The sequence below is a fragment of the Macadamia integrifolia genome, chromosome 14 (genome assembly GCF_013358625.1).
Source record: "Macadamia integrifolia cultivar HAES 741 chromosome 14, SCU_Mint_v3, whole genome shotgun sequence".
Lineage (NCBI taxonomy): Eukaryota > Viridiplantae > Streptophyta > Magnoliopsida > Proteales > Proteaceae > Macadamia > Macadamia integrifolia.
Genome location: NC_056570.1, coordinates 17458807 through 17484263, shown reverse-complemented (window position 1 = coordinate 17484263; position 25457 = coordinate 17458807).

Below are 25457 nucleotides of genomic sequence, written 5' to 3'. Positions count from 1 at the left end.
GGCTCCAACGGCGAGGAGTTCAGGGAGAGGGTGCTCGACGTCCGAGCCCAGACCCAGGAGCCCCTGGAAGTTGAGGCCCTCAAGATCGTCTCCACGATGGACGAACCAGAACTGGAGGAGCTGAGGGCCTCCTTCGGTGTTTCGGATGCTTTCGAGCTCCGTCTGCCCAGACCTTCTGACCTAGCCAGCTATCGGAACCCCGAGGAGCTGTGCCTATACAAGGAGGCCTTCAAGGCAGGTCTTCGGCTGCCCCTCCACCCCTTCTTTACCAAGGTGTTTCGGCACTATGGGGTAAGCCCGACCCAGCTAACGCCGAACGGGTGGCGACAAGCGTTAAGCTTCGTCATCTTCTTCGTTCGGCATAAGAGGCCCCTCTCCCTTCAACTTTTCATTAACTGCTTCCTTCTTCAGGCCTGCAAGGGACTTACGGGTTGGTATTACTTTTGCCCCCGAAAGGACCTTCGGCTCCTGAAGGGTTACCCGACTTCCATCCACGGATGGAAGGAAAAGTATTTCTTCGTGAAGTCGACCGAGGGGGTGCCCTTCGGCACGGTCTGGGACATCCCGGACCTTAGGGATGTGAACTCCGCCCCTGCCCTATTCGGGGCAGACGCGGAGTCGTTGGCAATGGCGAGGCGGCAAGAAGGCTGTTCTCCAGTCGAGGCCGACTGCCTCAAGTCCGACGCCATCCTCTTCAAGTTCGGGCTTAGCCCGGGTGAGTTAGGCTAGCCTCCGTCTGTTTCCTTCGAGGGTCGGTCCTTCATACTAATACCCTTGCTTCTTCGTGCAGTGCAAGTTACCAGAGCCGAGGCTAAGGCCGCCGCCGCGGCAAGACAGGCAAAGATCAAGGAGGCCAAGGCACGTGATGCCCCCCAACAGCCGAAGTCTAAGAGGAAGGAAAAGACGGGACCGTCCTCCGAGACCCCGAAGAAGAGGCCCAGGGTGGAGGGGTCGACTGCCGAGGCTGTCCAAGCCCTTGCTGCTCCTGGCAGAGACGGACCTGCTCAAGACCCTTCATCCGCCGCTGCCTCCCGAGGCCCGAAGGTCTCGTCGACGAGGGCTGAGGTGGGGTTCGTCCCACAATGGTCGGTGAAGGAAGACGACACTCTGGCCGTCGGACGGGTTGCCAGAGAGTTGGTGATGAAGGGGAGTCTTCCCCGAGATGCCACCGAAGCCCAGAAGCAAGGGACGGCGGCACTGATCACCTCCGCATGCATCTACATGGCGGGGGTAGGCTTCGGTCCCCCTGCCTTCTTTTACTTGTATTATTATTTTTTTTTTGCATTCTGACCTTCGGTGCTCCGTGCAGGCTCAGAATCAGATGGGTCAGCTGGCGGCTCGAGCCGAGGCCATGTGTTGAGAGCTTGAAGTCAGCGAGAGGGAGAAGGTCTCCCTAGACAACGAGCGCACCACCCTCCTCGAGAAGGTGGAGCACCTGGAGAGGGACCTAGCCTTCGAGCGCCGAGAGTGCGATCGGAAGCTCTCGGAGCTGAAGTCGCAGGTGAGGGCACGTATTCAGGAAGCCGAGGCCCGAGGGGTCGAGAAGTATCGGTCCTCCGAGGCCTTCAGGGAGGAGATCAAGAACGCCATCGCCCCGGGGTACACAATGGGCGCTACCGAGGTCCGAGATTGGGTCCTCGGCCGCTACCCCGGGGTCTCCTTCGAAGACAGCGGCCTCATCTTCGAGGACGACGATGTGGAGGCGGTTCCATCGGCCACCGAGGTTGCCGACGCCGACGGTGGGGGCTGCAGCGAGGAAGGCGAGGTCCAGCTGCATAGGGAAGTCCCTCCGACCCCTGGCCGTGGAGGTTCGGACCAGGAGGCTCTCCCAGCCGAAGACGAGCCCGCGAACCCGACGGACGCTTCTTGAGGTCGCCTCGGGCCTCAGCACAGACCACCCCCTTGTTATGTAACCAGCCTTTGGGCCTTTTGTGTAACTCTTTTGCCTTCGGGCTTTATGTGTAATCCTTGCCTTCGGGCTTTTATGAATGCAATCGTCTTTTTTCATCTGTTCATTTGATGATGTCTTTGATTCATAAATAATTGCAAAGGGCCGAAACCCTAGTTGACCTTAGGCGCATGGCCCCGAGACCCGGCCGAGGGTCGACCTGTTAGTAAGTCAGACGAAGGCCGACCCTGTAATTACTAGCAATATTTTACAAGTGTTTTCCCTCTCGGATCCAGCCGAAGGGTTTGTCAGTCGCATGAATCTGGGACTTGGCCGAAGGTGGACCATTCGATGGTCAACCACCAAGCAACTCGTCGTGTACCCTCGGCTCTAGCCGAAGGGTTCACCGAAGGTCGACCCTTCAGTAGTCAGAATCGCCAAGCAATCCACCAAGTGTGTACCCTCGGCTCCAGCCGAAGGGTCTATTAGATGCTAGGTCTTCACCGAAGGTCGACCCTTGAATAGTCGGAATCACCAAGCAATCCACCAAGTGTGTACCCTCGGCTCCAGCTGAAGGGTCTATTAGATGCTAGGTCTTCACCGAAGGTCGACCCTTGAATAGTCGGAATCACCAAGTAATCCACCAAGTGTGGACCCTCGGCTCCAGCCGAAGGGTCTGTTAGATGCTAGGTCTTCACCGAAGGTCGACCCTTGAATAGTCAGAATCACCAAGCAATCCACCAAGTGTGAACCCTCAGCTCCAGATGTGCGTGCCCGCCACTTTACTACTGGTGGAATTTTCTTAGATTATCGGAGTTCCACGATCGGGGTACCCTTACTCCCCCCGTAGTCTCTAGGTGATAGGACCCTGGTCGTATTACTCTCGAGACTCTGTAGGGACCTTCCCAGTTTGGATCTAGCTTCCCTTGATGTCTTGGGTCCGACACTTCCGCCCTTCTGAGGACAAGGTCGCCCTGCCTAAACTCGTTCTTCTGGACTTTGGTGTTGTAGTGCCTAGTGACCCTCCGCTGGTAGGCGGCGATCCTTTCCTGTGAAGCTTCTCTGGTTTCTGCCAAGAGGTCCAAATTTGCCCGGAGTCCTCCGTCGTTTTCGTCTTCGTTGTAGTACCGAATCCGATGGGTAATAGCCCCTATCTCCACTGGGAGTACAGCTTCAGTGCCGTATGTTAACATGAAGGGTGTTTCTCCGGTAGCTAACCTCTCAGTGGTGCGGTAAGCCCAGAGAATGTGGTGCAACTCGTCTGCCCATAGTCCTTTGGCATCATCTAGCCTCTTTTTTATCCCTTGGAGTAACGTACGGTTGGTTACTTCTGTTTGCCCATTGGTCGAGGGATACCCGACGGAGGTTTTCCTGTGGTTGATGCCGAGGGCTTCACAGAACGCGTCGAAGGTTGGATTGGCAAACTGAGTTCCATTGTCCGTAACCACAACCTGGGGGATTCCAAATCTGTATACTACCGCCCTTTGGAAGAAGTCCCTTATGTTCTTTTCGGTTATCGTCGCTAGGGCTTCGGCTTCCGTCCACTTCGTGAAGTAGTCGACTGCCACCACGACAAACTTCCTCTGTCTCGTGGCCAGGGGGAATGGGCCTAAGATGTCCATTCCCCACATGGCGAACGGTACTGGGCTAGATAGGGACGATAGCTCGGTGGAATGTAGCCTAGGCACGGGGGCGAACATCTGGCACTTGACACATTTCCTGACCAGTGATTCTACGTCCTTTCTCATTGTCGGCCAGTACAGGCCCTGCCTTAGTACTTTGTGCGCCAGGGCCCGGGCTCCAAGGTGTTGGCCACATATCCCCTCATGCACCTCCCGGAGCGCGTACTCGCCGTCGGAAGAATCCAGGCACTTGAGGTATGGTGAGGTAAACCCTATCTTGTATAGCGTGTCATCTTTCAGGAAGAAGCGCGCTGACCTCATTCTTACTTTTCTTGCTTCGTCCCTGTTCTCTGGGAGCTTTCCCTCCTTGAGGTATTCTATTATGGCGTCCATCCAGCTTTGGCCGTTTTCACCTACGGGTAACACCTTGCGAGGTTTTTCGATGCTTGGCTGTGGTAGTACTTCGAAATACACCGCTCGTCCAAGTTCTGCGAAATCGGAAGTGGCCAGCTGTGATAGTGCGTCTGCGGTAGCATTCTCTTCTTGTGACACTTGCTTTACCTCAAATTCCCTGAAAGCAGCACCTACTTCGCACAATGTTCAAGTATTCTGCCATCCTCTGCTCTTTGGCCTCGTATTCACCATTCACTTGCCGCACCACGAGTTGGGAGTCGCTATTCACTACTAGTTCCTTCACCATCAAAGCCCGAGCCAGATTAATTCCGGTTATTATCGCTTCGTACTCCACTTCATTGTTGGAGGCGTCGAAGTCGAATCGTAGGGCGCATTCTACTTTGAAACCCTCAGGGCTTACCAACACGATTCCTGCACCGCTTCCATCGCTGTTGGAAGCCCCATCCACATACAGTGTCTAAGCCTCATCTCCTCGTTCCTCGGCAGATTCCTGCGGGTCATCGGGGATCGTCGTCTCTGCTATGAAGTCTGCGAGGGCCTGTGCTTTAATAGCGATTCTCGGCTTGTACTGGATGTCGAACTCTCCCAGCTCTATGGCCCAATTTACCAGGCGACCGAACATATCTGGTCGCTGCAGTATTTTCTTCAGGGGCTGGTCGGTGAGTACGCATACCGTATGTGACTGAAAATATGGCCTCAGCTTTCTTACCGCCGTCATGAGGGCGTACGCCACTTTCTCCGCCTTTCGGTATCTTGTCTCGGCATCTAGAAGGGTTCGGCTGACGTAGTATATTGGCCTTTGTTGCCTTCCTTCCTCTTTCGTCAGTACGACACTTACAGCAACTGCCGATACAGCAAGGTACAACTGCAAGGCATCCCCGGTGTTCGGCTTTGTCAGCAGCGGGGGTGCGGCCAAGTATTCCTTCAATTGTTTGAAAGATTTTTCGCACTCCTCCGTCCATTCGAACTTTTTGGTCCCTTTCAGCGCCTTGAAGAAAGGAAGGCATCTATCTGCAGACCGAGACATGAATCTTCCGAGGGCGGTGACCCGACCCGTCAGCTCCTGGACTTGCTTTACGTTCTGGGGTGACCTCATGTCTCGAATGGCTTGTATTTTGACTGGGTTGGCTTCGATTCCTCTTTCCGAGACGATGAAGCCGAGGAACTTCCCCGAGGCTACTCCGAAGGCACATTTTACCGGGTTCAGCTTCATGCCGTACCGTCGCAGCACTTGGAACGCCTCTTCCAAGTCTTGGATGTGTCTTTCCGCCTTCAGGCTTTTCACGAGCATGTCGTCCACATACACTTCCATGGTCTTGCCGATCAGTCCTTTAAAAACTTTGTTCACCAACCTTTGATAGGTGGCCCCTACGTTCTTTAGTCCGAAAGGCATGACCTCATGGCAGTACAACCCTCCTTCAGTTATGAAGGATGTTTTCGGGACATCAGCCTCGGCCATTTTGATTTGGTTGTACCCCGAGTATGCATCCATGAAACTCAGCGCCTCGTATCCCGCCGTGGCGTCGATGAGTAGGTCTATCTTTGGCAGGGGGTATGCGTCCTTCAGGCAGGCCTTATTTAGGTTGGTGAAGTCGATGCAGATCCTCCACTTCCCGTTTGCTTTCGGAACCATTACCAAGTTAGATATCCACTCCGGGTACTGGATCTCACGGATGAACCGGGCCTTCAGTAACTTTTCTACTTCCTCGTCTATCTTCTTCTGTCTTTCTGGGGCGAATGTCCTCTTCTTCTGCTGCACCGGCTTCTTCATTGGGCTAACATTCAGGTGATGTTCTATCACCTCTCGGTCGATCCCGGGCATGTCCGACGCCGACCAGGCGAATACGTCAGCGTTGTTCCGTAGGAATGAGATGAGTCTTTCTCGCTGCGACCTGGGCATGGTAGCCCCAATCTGGAATTTCCGGGTGTCGTCCCCTTCTTTAGCTTCAACTTGCACCAAATCTTCGGCCGGCTCCCCCCGTTGATAACTGGCGTCATCACGTAGATCCTCTATCGGGAGCGTCTCACCCGCCTTTTCTTTTCCCCAGAGAGTAGTGGCGTAACATCTCCAGGATGTCTCCTGATCGCCCCGACACTCCCCGACGCCATTCTTGGTAGGGAACTTCATTTTGAGATGGGGGGTGGAGACGACGGCCTTTAACAGGTTCAACCCGACCCTTCCTAGTATGGCATTATACGCTGATGTAATGCTCACCACCAGGAAGTTGATCATCACCGTCGCCTGGCGATCTCCGGTGCCAGCTCGAACCGGTAGCTCAATCGACCCTTCCACCTTCACCGGGACGCCGGAGAATCCCTGCAGCGGGTGTTCGACCTTCTTTAATTTTCCTTCGTCGAGGCCCATCTTCCGGAAAGCTTCAAGGAACAGGATATCAGCTGAGCTGCCGTTATCCACTAAGATCCTCTTCACTTTGCAATCTCCTATGGTCATAGTGATGACCAAGGCATCGTCATGCGGGGTCTGTACCCCTTCCAGATCATCATCTGAGAAGGAGATGACCGTCCCCGTCTTCGCCTTCTTGTTCGGCCATTCTGCCATATGTATGCTCCTCGCGTAGGCCTTCGCCTTCCTGGCAGAGACCGAACTCTCTCCTGCGGCTGGGCCTCCACAGATAGTCGCTATAACTCTTGTTGGGCTCTTATTCTCCTCTCGGGGCCGGCGATCAGCTTCCTCGGGTGTCTGGTTCCTCCGCTGTTCTTGATTGCCTCTGCGAGCGAGCCCCCTTCTCTCATAACGACCTCCACCATCTCTCCGACGGTTATCCCTCCGGCCATTGCCTTCTGGAGCCACCTCCTTCTCCCGGTCTACAAATCTGCCCAAGTATCCCCTTCTGATCATTCCTTCTATCTCCCCCTTGAGATGCCAACAGTCCTCGGTATCATGGCCGTGGTCTCTGTGGAAGTGGCAGTATCTGTCCACATTGCGTCTTTCGGGGTGTGGCCCCATCTTTCCTGGCCACTTCATGGCTCTGGCATCTGGGGAATCTTTTATCTGCATTAACACCTTTGTTCGCCTTCGGTTCAGGGGTGCTTACCTCTCAAACTTCCTTGGTGGACTGGGGGCCCGACTGCGCTCGGACTTTCGTCTTTTTCCTTCTTCAACGGGTTTATCATCAACCCTTAAGGGTCTCTTCCTCGCCGCCTTCCTTTCGACTTCTTCATCTGCCTGGAGGGTTTCTTCCATCTGGATGTACTTATCTCATCGTGCCCTCAGCTTGGTCAGGTCCCTAGGTGTATGCTTCGCTAGGGACCTCTTTAACTCCTTGTCCTTGACGCCTCCTAACAGGGCCGTGAACTCCTCCTTCGGGTCTAGGCCCCTGATTGTGATCTTTTCTTGCTGGAATCGCTTCATGTAGTTCCGCAGCGATTCCCCTTCTTGCTGTTTGACGTTGGTTAGGTTCAACGTAGTCTTCTGGAGGGGCTGGCTACTAGAGAATCCCTTCACGAAGAAGTAACTCAGGTCGCTGAAGCTGTGGATCGACTTCGTCGGCAGTCGGTTGTACCACAACCTCGCCACTCCCCTGAACGTCAATGGAAGGGCACGACTCATGATATTTTTTGAGACCCGATGGAATTGCATGGCGACCTTAAAGCCTTCCAGGTGATCGACGGGGTCCCCTGACCCGTCATAAGTGTCATACTTGGGCAGACGAAAACCGACCGGGAGCAGGTCCCTCATGACCTCGTCAGCTAAGGCCGTGTCATTGGTGAGGTCGGGCTCACGGTTTCTCGTCTGGTTTTCTGCCACCTTTCTGATCTCGTCCTTCAGGTCTAGGATCATCCTCTTTAATCCTGAGTCCTCGGACCTCTGTTTGTCTCCTTGGTGCTGATCCCCATGCGGGTCTCTGGCGTCGCGTCGCGTCCTACTTCGGGGCGCGAGACTCTCCCTTGCTTGACTTCGAGGGTCACGACCGGCCCTTGTCGATCCCGTACTGCTTCGGTCTTCATCCCGAGCTCTCTCAAACTGGACGTGGGGACCTGGGGGTGCTCCGCCGGTCCTGTGGGAGACATCTTTAGAGACCTCCCTCATAGTCTCGGCCATCCGGTTATATTTGTCCTGGAGGTCTTCGAACTGCTGCCTCGTCACGTACTCCTGGGCCGCGGGAGGCTGATGGTCGCTGCCTTCACGTACTGAATATCCAGCCGAACGCTGGTATCTGACGGACACTTCCCGGTCGTCATGGCCCCTTTCTCGTCCAATCTCCGCCGAGGGAGGAAGCTCCCCTGAAGGTTCTTCCCCCATGTCTATGTTGGACGTCGCTCTCGTCCTTTTTCGGTTGTAGGTTCTCCCCACCATTACCGTCGTTCCCACAGACGGCGCCAATCTGTTGCTGCCAAAAATACCCCGCTAGTCGAACCTACACAAACACAGACGACGGAGGCCTGGAGCTTTGTCCGGGGTTAGTCCTCCGACGCTCAAGTCAGGGTCGGCCGCACAGTTCAATAAGGGAGTAATGGTGAGGGTATCAGAACTTACCTCCCCCTTTCTTCCGTGCCTTCTTATATAGCTCTTAGGGTTTAGGGTTTTTCCCCCTTCTTCCCTCTTAGAGTCCCACTCGAATACGTCCATCCTTCTGGGGGGAATATTCCCCTCATGCAGACGACGTGATCCCGCGTGATTTTGTGAGCGTGCCTCTGTGATTGAGCGTGAGTGGTTTCTTGGAACCTTCGTCTGGCGGAGGACACGTGTCTCAGAGGCGACATGTGTCATTGCCCCCACCGAGAGGTCAGTTTGGCTATATCAGGACGGTAGGCTAAAAGGTTCGTATCTGATACCCAATTGTAAACAACAAACTGGATTGAGTTTACATTTCAGCTTCTTCTATCCTCGATTTAGTTGATGGCCTCATTTCTGACCTTCATTTCGATGAATATGAGCATGGTTATTTAAATCAGAATCGGATGGAATCCGGGTCTTCCAAGCAAAATCAGTCCCAACCTTAGAATGGGCTTTTACTATGTTCAAAAGGAAGATTTGATTTCTGACCATATAATCCACTTATAAAAGGATTTTAGAATAAGCACATTTAGAACCCGATTAGAGTCCGTTTAGACTTAAGTAGGTCTGTAGCCCATTTAAGGCCCGTTTAAGGTAGCCCGATTAAAGCCCGACACCGACCGACCTGATTACAAACCGTACCATGTCCCCCAAACCTAAGCCCGTTTAGCTAAATGGGCGTTCACGATGTAAGGGTTTCAAATGGGCAAGCCCGATTAGGCCCAACTGATTGACACCCCTAGTTTGACCCTCTAGGGTCATTTTGGTCATTTGACCATTTTAACTAAACAAATTACTTAAAAAATGTTTTAAAATCATATATGCATGCATTACTGTATTTATTCATGTGTTAGGCCATATCCCACTGTTTAGGGGTTAATACACATTTTATTGCTATTCTAGCTAATCAGACATCCACACACTGACCCAAGACTCTCCCACGCGTCAAGGGTAATTTTCACATTTTTATGAATTATTTTGATATTTATTTTGTATTTTGCTTTTGTAAGTGTTTAAGTAGCTTGTTTTCTTTTAAAGACCTTATAAAAAAAATATCTATAAGTATCAAATAATTCTAAAAATTTTACATGCATGTATCACATCATATTTGATGTATTCTGAAAATTCTAGAGCCTAAATATTTTTTAAATAATGATTTTGCCTCAAGAGGCATTTTGGTCATTTTGAAAAGTATGAAGGTTTCAGCCTCACATTGAGTTCGGATTTTTTAACGAGATGCTAGATAATAATCTAATTAATAGATTTGGGCTAATTATTTGATGATTTTTGGTTCAGGAAAGTGGGTGTTTTTGTTTTACCATTTTGCCCACAAAAGGGTATTTTAGCCATTTATGTCTAAAAATGCAAAAATATGTTAGAAAATTCTGAGGAAATATTATTCGATGTATTTTTATATGTTTTAATGATTTTATTGTATTTAACCATTTTAAATGACCAAAATGTTTTAAAATCAGATATGCATGTATTAGTCTATTTATTCTTGTGTTAGGCCATATTCCATTGTTTCAGTTGTTAATACATATTTTATTGCTATTATGTACTCTTTGTTCAATTGTTAAATATATTAACCTACTATAATATTTAGGATAGATTTATTTTAATACATTTTAAATAGCATGTTTAGGATTTAAATATCATTTTATGATACATAGTTTCATATCAATGGGTAGGATCTATGTGTATATTTCTTATGGATTTTACGAGATGTGTTATTTATTTTGTTTTGTGTATTTACTTAATTGGGTTTTAAGTTTGTATTATTAAAAAAATTATGAATTTATTTTTCTGATATTTTAAAATTTTATAAAAATTGATTAACATTCATTGACATGAATATACATGTTAGGAAATTTTCTATTTGTATTTGATGACAGTAGACATGTTCTTCTCCCCCTTTTTTCCTCTTAAGGGCATTTTGATAATTTTTTAAATTTATTTTCAAAAAATATGATAAAAGTCCAAAAAAAAATCATTTTAATTATATAGTGCGTATAATCATGTTTTCACAAAGTTTTCATGTGCTTGCATGTGTAATTATGATATATTTTGTATAAATGGTATTTTTTGCTACTTAGGGGCAATTTGGTCCTTTACACACATGCACTTCGTGAGCTCTCTTCCTTTCCTACATGCTTGGTCATATCAAGATAGGCCACTCACTAGCATAAGCCTAGTCCCCCAATCAAAGGCTTCTCCCTTGCTCTCCCTTATGGTCGAGGTTAATTTCATCGATCCTACCTTTGTGCTTTCCTTTGCGTAGGTGCCTAATCGAACTATTGCTTGAGAACATGCTTCTTGAGCCCATGTGTCGTTGAGACCAAATCTGTTAAGTCTTTGTGTGCCAAGTCATTGGACCGGCAAAACTGATTCTCCCGAGGTTGAGCTTTAAAAGCGGGATCGTTCCAACGCGCCCAGCAAACGGAGGGTGGACTACGATCAGGCAACTCCATACTCCTTTAGTAACTAAATAGGTACTTTACTTGTTGTTTTTAGTATATATCAGTGAAATTAGAGTTATCATGATTTTAAAATGCATTTGCATTTTATTCTTGCAAATTTCAAATCATTTCCATGCATTTTTACACTTTTAAGCATTAGGGGTATTTTGGTAAATTTATGCACATTTCCTGCCCGGTTTTGTGAATATTTTCATCATGTTTCTTTCATTGTTTTAATGTATGTAAATTATGTATTAGGTATATTTGCAATCAAATGTAGTTTCATGCATTTATATTGTTTTTTGCCCCTTAAGGGTAATTCCATCTTTTAACATGTTTAAATATTTATTTCTAAAGTTAGATGTTGTCACTTTTTTTTCCTCTCTTTTTATAAGGTTGATTATAGGATTTTGACTTTAAAGTGAGGATTTCCTAATTAGTTAAAATGCACCAATTGGACCAATTAGGGTTCATAATGTACTTATATAATTAACCTAGGATTAGTAATTAGGATTAAAACATTAATTATCTTAATTAGGTCCATAAACCTTGACCAAGATAAGCTAAATCTTCTAAATTATATTAATTAGGGGGATAAAATGTATAAACAACTAGTATATAATAAGAGTTTGGTCCAGAAAGACAGGTTTTGATCGGGTATTCTAAGGGTGCCTAACACCTTCCCCCAGCTTAACCCTACACTTACCCAGAGATTTGGGGTAGATCTTCATATTATTCATTAGTCATTTTTCTTCTCATAAAACATGGAGACATTTACGAGTCGTAGACCCTGATATAGGTGGCGACTTCTCTTTATCCGTTCATCATCTTGTGACATGAGAAGGGTACATTTGTCATTGGCAAACCCCACCAAACATCAATCTGCGTCTGCTCCCTCTGGTGCATTCCGGATTTTCATCAATTGTACTTATTGAACCGGCCTGTATTTATGAGAGCTTAACCTACAGGGCACCTTGAGGATGATATGATTCATCCTTATCTTTTGATACTCTTGTGAATATCCAGGTTATGATATAATATTTTGATATGTAAGATATGTTGGGTAATTAAACATTTATTTTATGTAATAAGCCAAGTATTAGTAGTTTTTCACTAGTGGTATTATCTTACTATGTATATATACTTTTCTTTCAGATTTGAAAGAAAGGTTCCAGTAATTTTGGACCATTTATGTGCGGAGGCATTTTGGTCTTTAAAGATGATTTTTTTAGCAGTAGATTCCTTCTAGAAACTTATAGATTGTGTTGTACTCTTTTCAAAACAACTAGATTCATCTTGATCCGATATCAGACTAAAATGGCCACTGAAAGTTTTAGGGTAAATTTAATCATTTCATGTGGTAGAATCAACAGATGTATTCTTCTTGCAATTATAGTGTTATGAGTTATGAATCCAACACATCTTGAATCGTCTTCATCCGAGCTTTTCATAAAAGCTATGATCAGTTTTGTTCGGTTGCTTAGAATTGTCAAATATGCTCGATGAAATGCCTAAAAGTGAGTTTGTGTGTATTTCAAGGCAATATGGGTCCCCCTTGATTTTTTTTTCTTTTTTTGATTTTACTAATAAGTTTGGAACTTATTTATTTTTGGGGTGTTCGTACCCCACGTCAGTGAGATATAATGTACGCATGGCGTGCGAAATCGCATTAGTGATGATGTTAGCATAGCGCGGCAGAGGCCACTGGGCCACACTACCAGCCAACAAGGGCTAGCCATGTGGGAAAGCATCCCACTGCAGCAAAGGGTGAAGCCACGGCTTCAAGATTGCAGCTGTTGCTGCCAAAAAACCCCGCTAGTCGAACCTACACAAACACAGACGACGGAGGCCCGGAACTTTGCCCGGGGTTAGTCCTCCGACGCTCAAGTCAGGGTCGGCCGCACAGTTCAATAAGGGAGTCATGGTGAGGGTATCAGAGCTTACCTTCCCCTTTCTTCCGTGCCTTCTTATATAGCTTTTAGGGTTTAGGGTTTTCCCCCTTCTTCCCTCTTAGAGTCCCACTCGAATACGTCCAACCTTCTGGGGGAAATATTCCCCTCATGCAGCCGACGTGATCCCGCGTGATTTTGCGAGCGTGCCTCGGTGATTGAGCGTGCTTGAGCGTGAGTGGTTTCTTGGAACCTTCGTCTGGCGGAGGACACGTGTCTTAGAGGCGACACGTGTCATTGCCCCCACTGAGGGGTCAGTTTGGCTATATCAGCAGCCAACAAGGTTGGCCGTACCGAGGATCACAAGACCACAGCCATACGGTTGGGCCAAATTACCTTAGCCATGAGTTGAATCAATAGCAAGGCTCGGCCAAGAGAAATGCGAGGCACGCACATGGAAGTCACTTGAGGGCCAGTAACCAAGAGCATGAGAATCGGCCATGTGTTGCATGACAACCACGCTCATACGTGCTTGTAGGTTCACGAATTTGAACTTGAAGATTCCATTTTATGGCCTCTAAATGACCAATCTTTGGAGAGTCATAACTCTCTCATTTCAAATCTGATTCAGCCCATTCAAAGTGTTGCTTCTTCAGCTAAGCAAGCTCTACAACCTTGGAAAATAAGGGCATTTTGTTAGAAAATACATGAAAAGTGAAAAAGGAAAACATCCATTTGTATTGAATGACTTCCTTCTACTTAAAATGGGGTTTTATGTGTTTCATTAATGAAGCTGAAACTTGGTAACTGTGTTTTAATGCTTATTCAGTGAAGAAGGCCAACAAAGAAAAGACAAAGGTGAAAGTAGAAGGGAAGAAACCTTTTATGATGCCTTGAACCATTCACAACCCTATACCACCTCATGCATTTGTATTTTTGACCTTATGTGAAGAGGTATGTGCCATTATTGAACATATTGGAGTCCTGAAGGAGGAAGAAGAAAAGGAACGGAAAAAATGGAAAAGAAAGGAAAGAAAAAGGAAGGAAGCAAATTTGAAAGGGAGATCCCTCTCTTACTGCTTGTGGGAACATATCCAATACTTGGTTGCATTGAAGATGGCTGTTAGTTTTGTTTTGCTTATTTATTTATTTTTTTATTTTTTAAACCACTATTAATGGAGGATGATTTCGACAACTTTTCTTGAGAAAACATCGAAGGCATTGCAAGCAAAAGAAGAAAGAGATAGAAAAGGAAGCCCTTGATTTCAAAGACAATAGAGGAAAAAGGAAGCTTGAGAATGTGTTCTACTTGATTCTATTGCTATCCTTGGAGCATTGAGGCACAATTGAAAGCCTTGAAAGGTAATCAAGCTAGCATGTACCCACTCTGAATAGTCTTTGTAAGCGAGGGAAGAAAGAGAAGAAAGAGAAGAAAGAGAAGAAAGAGAAGAAAGAGAAGAAAGAGAAGAAAAGAAAGAAAAAGAGAAGAAAGAAAAGGAAAGGAAGGGAAGGAAAAGAAAGAAGAGGGAAGGAGAACACCCCACTGCTAGGGATCTCCAGTGAAGGTTAATTGTCCACATTGAGCTTCTCTGGATACCAAGAATAGAGATAGATCATGGTTCTAAGTATCTCTAAATTAATTGGAAAAAAAAAATGAAAAAATTGGGAAAATTGAACAAATTAAGATGAGAGCAAGATTGAATTATTAATTTTTGAGATGATTACACTGTCACCCCCTGGATTTTTCCCATAAATCAGTGCCATCCCTTGTATTTTCAAAAATGATACGAACACACTCTCAATCTTTGGAAAATAACAGACACATCCACACTATTAGTCTAACTTGTTAAGTGATGATGTAACTGTTAGTTATTCTTTTAAATGGCCAAAATACCCCCATTGAAAGTGACTTTACCCATTACCCTTGACTTGATTACAACATGAGAAATAACCATCTATTCACAACCAGAGGAGAAGGGCGACCTTCACAACCTTGGAGAGGAGCTCGAGTAGTCTAACCAGCGAAAACTCACTCTCTCTCTCTCTCTCTCTTACTGTCCCAGAGATCTAAATACTGAAAACCATCAATGAGCAACCGGTATACTTGTCCTAATAAGACCAAATGTCGGAACTTAAGCCAGTCAAATAGAATGACCAATTAAATTGATAGTTGTCAAAGTAGTAACTTATTGATGTATATTGTGGTCTACACATCCGGGTAACCCAATATACGGTTACCATAAAAGTATTGATGTATATTGTGGTCTACCCATCCAGGTAACCCAATATACGGTCACCATAAAAGAACAGTGTATTCTTGGTAGGACAATAATATTTTAGTGTATTCTTGGTAGGACAATGTTCCACCAATCCTTCCTATCGTGTATAGTTTCCCTTATTGTACAAACCCTAGCCATACTAGGGCAACTCTTCTTCAAGTATATAATGTAATATTCTCTCCATTTGAGAGACATGGAATACAATTCAATTCATTGTGTCAATATGGTATCAAGAGCCTAAGGGTTCCCTTTCTCTTTTTCGGTTCCCTGCTCCAACGAGCCTCTATTCTTAGCATCCTATGCCTCCCCCTTTTGCGCCATCTCTTTTATGGCTAACGAAGCCAATCCCTCTCTTCCCCTTTCCGCCACTCCCACTTTAGCAGCCACACCTCCACCGCCTCCCCCTCTCTCCTCTCCTCATCACTTCCTCTCACTTAAACTCACCCCTACCAATTTTCTTCTCTGGAAAAAGCAACTTGTTCCCTTCTTAAAAGGCCAACGACTTTTTGGCTTTCTAGATGGCACCAACCCTTGTCCTGAGGATGCTAATGCCACTGCTGCATGGTCTCAACAGGACTCTCAACTTGTGAGTCTTATCGTCTCCTTACTCATCGAATCAGCAATCCTTGTTGTTCTTGACAAAGAGACCAGCCATGAAATCTGGTCCACGCTTCAGGAAACATATGGATCAGCCTCCTCCACTCACTTAATGTCTCTCCACTTGACTCTTTAGAACCTTCGTCAACGTGCCAATCCGTCATTGACTTTCTTCAGCGCACCAAGACCATCACCGATGAACTGGCTGCCACAGGTAAACCCCTCACCACCTAGGACTTCAATATTCATGTCCTACGTGGTCTCAAAGAGGATATTCAAGAGATTGTTCCCTCTCTCTCACACAAATTGCCACTCCCAACTACACGGAGCTTCATGGCCTTCTTCTATGCCATGAAATTATGCGTGCCTTTCGCAAGCTAGGCCTCTCTGATGGGGCCTCCTCTTCTCCTACTGCCAATACCACTTAATGGTCCTCTCCCTCCTCTGGTGAGTCTGGTTCCTCTTCTGACCGTGGCTCGACCAGAGGTCACGGGGGGCGTGGCAGGGGTTGCGGACGTGGTCGTGAAAATTTATTCTGTACCATATGCCATCGAACGAATCATGCTATAGCAACCTGCTACTATCATGCCTCTCAGCCATCAAACCAAAATGCACCAAACCCCTATTACAACCAATACCGCCCCCCATCTTAGCAACCATCAACGCACTATGCCCATCCTAACCCCCCTATTACCAACCCCGTCCAATCCTCCCAATAATTCCCTGACCTGGTATCCCTATACTGGTGCCTCTCACCATGTCACCCTTGACCTTTACTCCCTCTCCGCTATGACACCTACACTGGTCAAGATCAGCTTCAGGTTGGCAACAGTAAGGGCATTCCCATTTCACATATTGGTTCTCCTACTCTCCCCTCTTCCTCTCCTTCACTTTCCTTTTGTCTTTTTAATGTTATCTTTGTTCCTTCTATCTCTAAACCCCTTCTTTCTATTCAAAAGTTTGATCATAAAAATAATGTCTTTTTTGAATTCCATCCTTCTCACTTTGTTGTCAAGGATCAGGTAACCAAGTCGATTCTTATCTCCGGACCGAGTAATAATGGTCTCTACACCCTTGAGGCCTCTCCCCCTCCCTCTGCCAGTATTGCTAACCAGACATCGATCGATGGCTGGCATCATCGCTTAGGGCATCCATATGAGCGTCTTCTTTGACTAATGTTGCGTGATAATAATCTCCCGTGTCAGTCCACACTGTTGAGTCGTGTCTGTCAGGCTTGCCAACTTGGCAAAGCCAGTAAGCTTTCTATAAGTCTTTCCTCTTCCTTTAGTTTATTTCCCTTGGATTTGGTTTATAGTGATGTATGGGGCCCTTATGCCACACCCTCCCTTGAAGGTTATAAATATTTTGTAATTTTTGTGGACGATTATTCCAAATTTATATGGTTTTACCCTATGGTTCAGAAATCTGAGGTTTTTAACATCTTTATCACTTTTCAGGCCCTAGTTGAACATCATTTCTCCTGGAAAATTAAATCCATTCAAACGGACTGGGGGGTGAATATCGTTCCCTACCAACCTTTTTCTCTAAAATTGGAATTTCCCACAGGATCTCATATCCCCATACCCATGAACAACAAGGATCTGTTGAGAGACATCAGTGTCATATAGTCGAAACCAGCCTCTCCTTGCTTGCTCATGCATCTGTCCCTAAGCAATACTGGCATTTTGCCTTTGATACTGTGGTTTACCTCATTAACCACATGCCTTCCCGGGTCTCTAACCATATAACTTCTTTTTAGCGAGTTTTTAATAAAAATCCTGATTACACTTTTCTTCACATTTTTGGGTGTAAGTGTTTTTCCTACCTCCGTCCCTATAATCATCGTAAGATGGACTACCATTCCACTCCCTATGTTTTTCTTGGTTACAATCCTTCTCACACATGGTACCATTGCCTTGACTTAGCCACCAATCGCATGAACATTGCTCGTCACGTTCTTTTTGACGAGTCCATCTTTCCCTTTTGTCAGTCCTCACCTCCTGATCCTTCCACTCTCACCCCTCTCTACTCTGTTTCCTGGGCCTCTGCTCCCATTAGGGTTACTCCCTTACCACATGCCAACCAACCCCTTCCCTATCCTCCATCACCCACCACGCCACCCTCAAATACATCTAGCCCACCCCCACCTGCTCCTCCACAATCACCGCCCCCTCTCTCACCCATACCTCTCGCCTCTCCCTTACACACCTTGACCCACACACCCACATCGCCCCCCCTCACCTGCAAACTGACTCCACCCCTTATCTTCCATCTATGCCTCCACCAACCCTATCCAAAGCACCACCCAGCTGTTCCCTTCTTCTCTCCCTATTGGCCTCCAACTTCTCCCTCTACCTGATCCGCCACCCACATGCCTCCTTCGCATACAACTACGGCCTAGACCCAGTGCCCTTACTGCCATTTCTCCTATCACCACTGAACCTACCTGCTATTCCCAAGCCTCCAAATTCCTTAGTGGCGCTATGCAATGGCAGAGGAATTTAATGCACTCATTCGAAATGGCACTTGGTCTCTTGTTCCCCTATCACCTCATATGAACTTTGTTGGATGCAAGTGGGTTTTTAGGATCAAAAGGAAGGCTAACAGTTCTCTAGAATGTTATAAGGCACGTCTAGTGGCCAAAGGGTTTCATCAGCAGGAAGGGTTGGACTATAATGAGACTTTCAGTCCAGTAGTCAAACTGACCACAATCCGATCCATCTTAGCCATTGCCGTCTCCAGGGGCTGGCCGATTCACCAGTTAGATGTCAACAATGCTTTTCTCCATGGAATTTTTTATGAAGAGTTCTTTATGGCTCAACCCCTAGTTTCAAGGACAAGTCTCATCCCCATCATGTGTGCCACCTTCACAGGTCTTTGTATGGTCTCAAAAAAGTGCCTCGTGCTTGGTTTCAGCGACTGACTCATTTTTTGCTTATGTTGGGATTTCAGACTTCTCGCACTGATCCCTCTCTCTTTATTTTTCACAAAGGCAGCACCTATAGCTATATCTTAATTTATATGGATGACATTATTGTTACCAGCAGTGCTCCATCGTAGGTCACCTCTCTTCTTCATCACTTGGTTGTAGAGTTTTCTACTAAGGTCCTCGGTCCTCGGTCCTCTACATTTCTTCCTTGGCGTCGTTGCTATCTAGCATCCAAGTGGTCTTCTATTGTCTCAAGAATGCTATATTGATGATTTACTTAAGCGTTCTGGGATGGTGGATTGCAAGCCTTCACAGACTCCTATGGCAACATCATCTAAGCTATCTGATTCAGGGGGTGCTCTCTACTCTGAACCCATCGAGTATCGCTCTACTGTTGGTGCCTTACAATATATAACTCTCACCCGACCTAATGTCAGCTATGTGGTTAATCGGGCTTGTCAGTATATGCATGCCCCCATGGAGGATAACTGGACCTTAGTCAAGCGCATCTTGCGCTATCTCAAGGCAAGCCTCTCCCATGGCTTTCTGCTACAGCGATCCCCATCTTCCTCATTACATGCCTTTAGTGATGCTGATTAGGCAGGAAGTTCCATTGATCATCACTCCACAGGTGGCTATGCGATTTTTTTTTGCCCCAATCTTATCTCGTGGACATCTCACAAGCAAAAGATAGTTGCCCACTCTTCCACAGAGGCTGAATACAAGGCCCTAGCTGACGCATCTACCGAGGTCATTTGGTAAGAGTCATTTTTTCAAAGAACTTGGTCTTCCCATCAGTGGCCCTCCCATTTTATGGTGTGACAATATAGGTGTTATGTTGTAAGGGTAGTAGTAAAAAATGGAAGATCTCTCTTCCTCATTGGTGGGGGGAAAGGACTTGCATCGATTCCATTCTCTCTCCTCTCCTTCTCTTTCATGTGAGGGAGGGGTGTGTTGTGTGTACTTACTCTGCGGGCCCCGCACCATCGTATCGCTGCTTGAAGATACGTGGAGGCTTTTTCGTAAGAGTGTAAAATTTATCATTTGAGATGGGGGTTTGATGATGGTCCAATACGGGGATCGGGATCATGCAAATGGGGGTTTGGAGTTGCCGCCTAAGGATGAATTAGGATCGGTGGAATTCCAGAGCGCTCGTATTCATTGAATTTGATTTACGACGCCAGTGGAACGATCGAAGCACCCCCCACCATCAGGCCTGTATCACTACGTAACGGTAGTGTTCGGTCTGTTATAGGTATGACCTGTAGGGTACAATTGATGTGTCGGGTTTACCATCTTGGTAGCGAAAGTGCAACACTGGTACCAGACGCCCTCGCCCTTGCCGCTACCCCTACCTTCGCTTTCTCTAATGTAGGCTATGCTCTAGCTATTTGTGCTTGGCTTTGTACTGGTCTAAGCTTTGCCCTTGTTTCTTAAATAGGATAAACTTCAATCTCTTCGAAGGTTATGAGCCTAGGACCCTGGGGTGGGCCCGATTCCTAAGAAGAGGGCCCGATAATTGGCTTGGTCTAGAGATTTAGGGTAAGTGTCAGGTTGTAGAATTGGGAAGGTATTAGGCACCTAATCTACCCGGTTCAACCGGTCTTCTACTAGATGCTTAAGAACGAACATTTTCCACAATTATTATTATTCTGCATGCATGGTTAAGTTATCACATATATATACATTGACTGAATTTAAATGACTATGTACACTAAAACAAGTTCTATATAAAGTTTACATGGTGACAATTCGATTGAGAAACTGTACTTGAACTTAACCCCTATTTCAGATCAAGAAGGGTGGGCCCCTGATTAGTATTGGCTCAGACTATCTTTCAGATTCTCCTAGCTCAGGGGAAGATGGTCTTGACCTCCAACTTTTTTTATCAAGAGATATTGATTGTGATGATATTTGGGTAGAGTTCCGGCTAGGTATGGTTACTTTTAGATTTGGATTCAGACAAAGCTTCAACTAGGGAAGGCAATTTCTGGATTTGGATTTGGATTCAGACAGGGCTTCGACTAGGGAAGGCTATCTCTGGAAAGATTTCAATGGCATTCAGAAAGAGCTTCAGCTAGGGAAGGTTATTTTCATATTTGGATTCAGACAAGGTTTCGACTAGGGAAGGCTATTTTCAGGCTTCAGATGAGGTGGTACTCCAACATAGCTTCCGCTGGGGATAGGTTATGGGAGGGCTAGGCTAAGATGGCACTTTGGCAGAGTTTCCGCTGGGAATGGCTATTTCTGGAAAAGATTCCAAGGGCACTCGGACAGAGCTTTGGCTAGGGAAGGCTATATTAGAAAAAGTAATGGATTGACCTACAAATGGATTGAAGATCTCCAAAGCCCCCAAGAACACTTTGAAGATCTGAGTAGAACTTCGGATCTTGACAAAGATCTCTTCATAGACCTGAAGAACCTCAAGAGGGGAGAGATTTCTATTTATGGTAAAGATTAAGAACACTTAAAAGGGGGGAGGCTAAAAGCATGCTATTTTTGGAAAAATGACTAAGAATTTGGATTGAAGATCTTCAAAGTCTAGAAGAACACTTCGAAGATCTGAACAAAATTTTGGATCTTGACGAAGATCGCTTCTAAGACCCGAAGAAACTCAAAGGAGGAGGGGAGGAGGAGAGAGGGTAGAGCTTCACTTCCTAAGGGTGGGGTTCTGATCTTGGTCTTTGTCTATCTGTCTGTGTCCAAGTCTAAAGGAGGGGGTATTTATAGGATTTCCAAGCCAACAGAGAGGAGAGAGAATGGGTAAAAATGGGTTTTTTGGTAAAATGGGAGGAGAGAGAAATTCTAAACAAAGGGGGTTTTTGGACCAAATTAGGTGAAGAGATCAAAGTGGGTGAAGAGGAAATCTCTTCGCTTGCTAGGCCAGTGGAACACCAATCCCGACTATTGGCAGCGGCACACAAGGTTGGGTTGAAGTGCATGGGGCATGGTTGGCATGGCTGCACGGGGTGTGCGGGCAATGTGCATAGGGTGGGCACAGGTTAGGCACAAGGGTGTGCGGGCAGTAGCATGGGTGTGTGGCCCATGGCACACGGGGCAGCATGCACATAGGCATGGGCATGGCTGGCAGGGGGACATGCATGCAGGCTGGTGGGGGTGCGAGCATGGCTGGCAGGGGCTGGTGTATGCAGTCTAGGCAGTAGCCAGTGCATGCCCTAGAATTTTTTGTTGATGATTATGGGAAATTCGACCGTCCAATTTTGACGTGCCATATATCGTTAAAATCGTATTTTTGAGCACTATCCATCTGTATGGTCATCTTGACCAAATTCCTTTATATATAAAAAGTTAAATTTGGACCCTCTACTCTCTTGTGCGGGGGTTTCTAGGGTTTTTAGGTAGGGGATGAAGTTGGGGTATTTGGGTAGGTAGGGAATGCTTCCGTGTTTCCAGCAGGCTTGCCAATGTGAGCGGCAAATATACGAAAAAATATAATTTTTTGAGGACGATTATAGGAGATCGACTGCCCAATTTTGAAGTGCCATATATCGTCGGAATCGTATTTCTGAGCACTATCTATCTGTATCATCATCTTGACTAGATTCCTTTGCATATAAAAAGTTAAATTTGGACCCTCTTCTCATTCACACGAAGGTTTCCAGGGTTTTTAGATAGGTGGGGAATGTTTTCGGGTTTTCTTAGTCCATCGTCATCTCTGTTGATAGAAAGTCAAAAATCGTGTCTAAGATCCACATTTCATCATAGGCGGAGGAGGGTGAAAAAATTGAGTGTCTATAGAATGCCCCTTTTTGGTCGAGGCCTACGCCAATGGCTGAAGGGCAACGAAAGAACGACCATATTTTGCCACCTGGAGCATGTACTGCCATCATTTTGCTCATTAGTAACAGAGTTGAAAAATGCAACAGATAATATCTTTCAACTACTTTATATTTTTAGGACCTACTTGGGCTGCCGATTGTAGGAAAGGAATTTGCTACTCTTCTAATTCTATAAAAGATGTTAGTACTTTGATCTTTGACTTTTCCTTAGCTGGGCTTTACATGTGCCAGTTCAGGGGAGTTAGTCTCCAGACTAGGTCATTTGATCCAATCTGGACTATCTGGGACTGATGGTTACAAGGGAGGAATTCACTGCTTTTCCAATCTTGTAACAGGAAAACACATTTGATTCTTGGATTTTCCTTAACTGGGCTTCACATGTGCCAGGTCAGGGAGTTTGGTCTATGAGATCGGGTCACTTGGGGTGATATAAAGAGATTGGGTCACCTGGGGCCGGGTTAATGAGATTGGGCCACCTGGGGCCGGGTTAATGCAATTTGGTTCTTGATTTAGAATCTTAGAATTTGAACTTTAATTTTGAGCCTTGATTTGGAATCTAATTTTTTTTATTGTTGTTATTGTTTATTATTATTATTATTATTATTATTATTATTATTTTTTTATTTTTTTTATATAATGTTAATTTCTATTAGCATGAAGGGAGGGAACCACCTACCTTGGCCCTGTATGGCCATGGTTCGGTCATGGTACAGGATACTCCCTCGTAGAGTGAAGGAGATGATTGATTCATCATGCCTGTGCCGGTTAGCCCTTATAGAAACCCAAAAATTCAATCCAGCACTGGTAGGGGCCTTGATGGAGTGGTGGTGGTCAAGTACTCACTCATTTCATCTTCCTGTTGGCGAGATTACCATCATGCCTCTGTGCTTCTACGCCTTGATGGGCATTCCATTTGGGGGTAGACCCATGACCCTTCCTGAGACTCCGATAGCTAGGGAGTTTGCGGACCTGACAGGTCTTACTATTGCAATTGATCAGACTCATATCCATCTTGGGGATATTAGTACACGATGGTGGAGAACCAGTCTGTGGGTAAACCTAGGCAATATAGCCCAGGTGGCCCGTTCTTTCTTGCTTTTACTATGGGTCAATGTCTTTTTAGTGACCTCCGAGGGAGAGTAGATATTCGCCTGGTGTTCTTCTTCTGGGATCTTCAGGGGTGGGGCTGTGATGAACACATTTAAGTGTGAAATCTAGGGTAGTAAAACATACATTTTATATATTTAGAATGGAGCTACCTTGGGTTTTACTTTCTTTTTGCAAGTTTTGTATTTTAAAGGCTTTAAGCATTATCGGACGTCATATCTCTCCAACAACAACTACGTAGTGTAGTTGGTGAGCTATATGGTGTGCAAAATTCCCTTGCTCACTAGGAGGTCTCAAGTTCAAATCTCATGGTTGTCTTTTTTTGGAGAATTTTGTTGAAGATTTTCTGCTTTTCACTCACTTAAAGCACTAAGGGCATGGAGGAGATTTCCACATCAAATTAGAAGCAAGGAAAATTGTGAGAGGGGTTTCTTGCGCAAGAAGAAAAAAAAAAGGAATGAGAAAAAAGGGAGAAATAAATTTTATCCAAATCTGCTCTCTCCTCCACATCATCACTAGAAGATTGTCCAAATCACACAAAGTAAGAAGGAAAATCGTCCAAGGGAAAGAAATAAAATCGGCCAACAAGAGTTGTGCGCAAGATTTGAAGAGAGGGAGAAAAAGAAGGGAAAAAGAAATAAAAAAAGGAAAGAAAATAAGAAAAAAAATTATAGGAAATTTCTCCAAGTTTATTTCTCTCTTCTCTCTCCTCCACCTTAGCACTTTTGATCTCAAAAAGATCTCACTACCAATTGTGGGTTTTCCTGTTTAGGAAAGAGAAATTTGTTACCCTACCTCTCCATTCCCTATAAATACAACTCATGTAAGAGGAGGGGGGACACTTCATTCTTCTTCTAGGGTTTTTTTTTTAGTTGCTCTTTCTCTCTTTCTCTAGCTCCAGTTCTAGGTTTATGCTTTAAACACTTTTGTAAGTTCTTTTATTTAATTAATGCAAGCACTTTTGTTTTTGATTTAATCTCTTATTTTTATTGTTTGAGCAATTGAAGTTGTAATTTTCAAGTTCTAGTTCTAGTTTTAGTTCTAGGCTTAGTTCTAGGTGACAAAAACAAGCTATGGAGCATGTCTTTCAAGTTCATTTTTTTTTCAGATTTGTTTTCTCTAGTACTAGAAATTTCAGATTTGGTTTATTCCAGATCTGATTTCTGGTACTGGTAATATCTCAAATCGATCAAGTTTTCAGTTCAAGGGTTGAAGATCAAGTAAGTAGGCTCCTTTAGTAGTCTTCTCACCCCCCTTTTGTTCCCTCTTCTGACTACCCTTTCTTTCTTAATTTAAGATTTGAATTTCAATCATTCTATTATTGTTATCCCTTTCCCCTAAGGTTCATAGCTAGTATATGTGTTGACTTGGCCCCTCCTAGCCATAGAACCATCATTTTATTATTTTTATTTCAATTGTCTCATTTTTCTGAAAGCTAAGTAGAGTAATCCTTGTAAGAGTGACTCTCTGGTCAAGTAGGGAAGTTCATATTATGATGCATCCCTCGGGCTAAGTAGAGAAGCCTACTTGTGAGCTCTCTCTAGCTTTATCCCCTTTTTTATTTTTTTTTATTTCAATATTTTTTTTCTTCATTTCTTTTTAATTGCGTGGGTTATTTATTTTTAGTTATTTATTTATTTAATTTTAATAGCGTGGCTTGCGTATTTAAATTCTTAGATAATGAATGGTTAAGACATTATTTTAGATACATATGTTTAGGACGGTAGTTAAAATTAGATCACAACCATTAATCGATTCACTTTTGCATTATTAAAAGAAGAAAAAAAAAAAATAAAGCTGCTGCTCTCCCTATGTTCGACCTGCAGCCACACTGATCCATAAGATTGCGGTTACATTTTAAATCCTAACAAGTTTTTGGCACCGTTACGGGGGAGACAGTTTCATGTTATTTTTCGCTTTCTTTTGGTAAATCAGAGTGCTTTGTTTGCTTTGT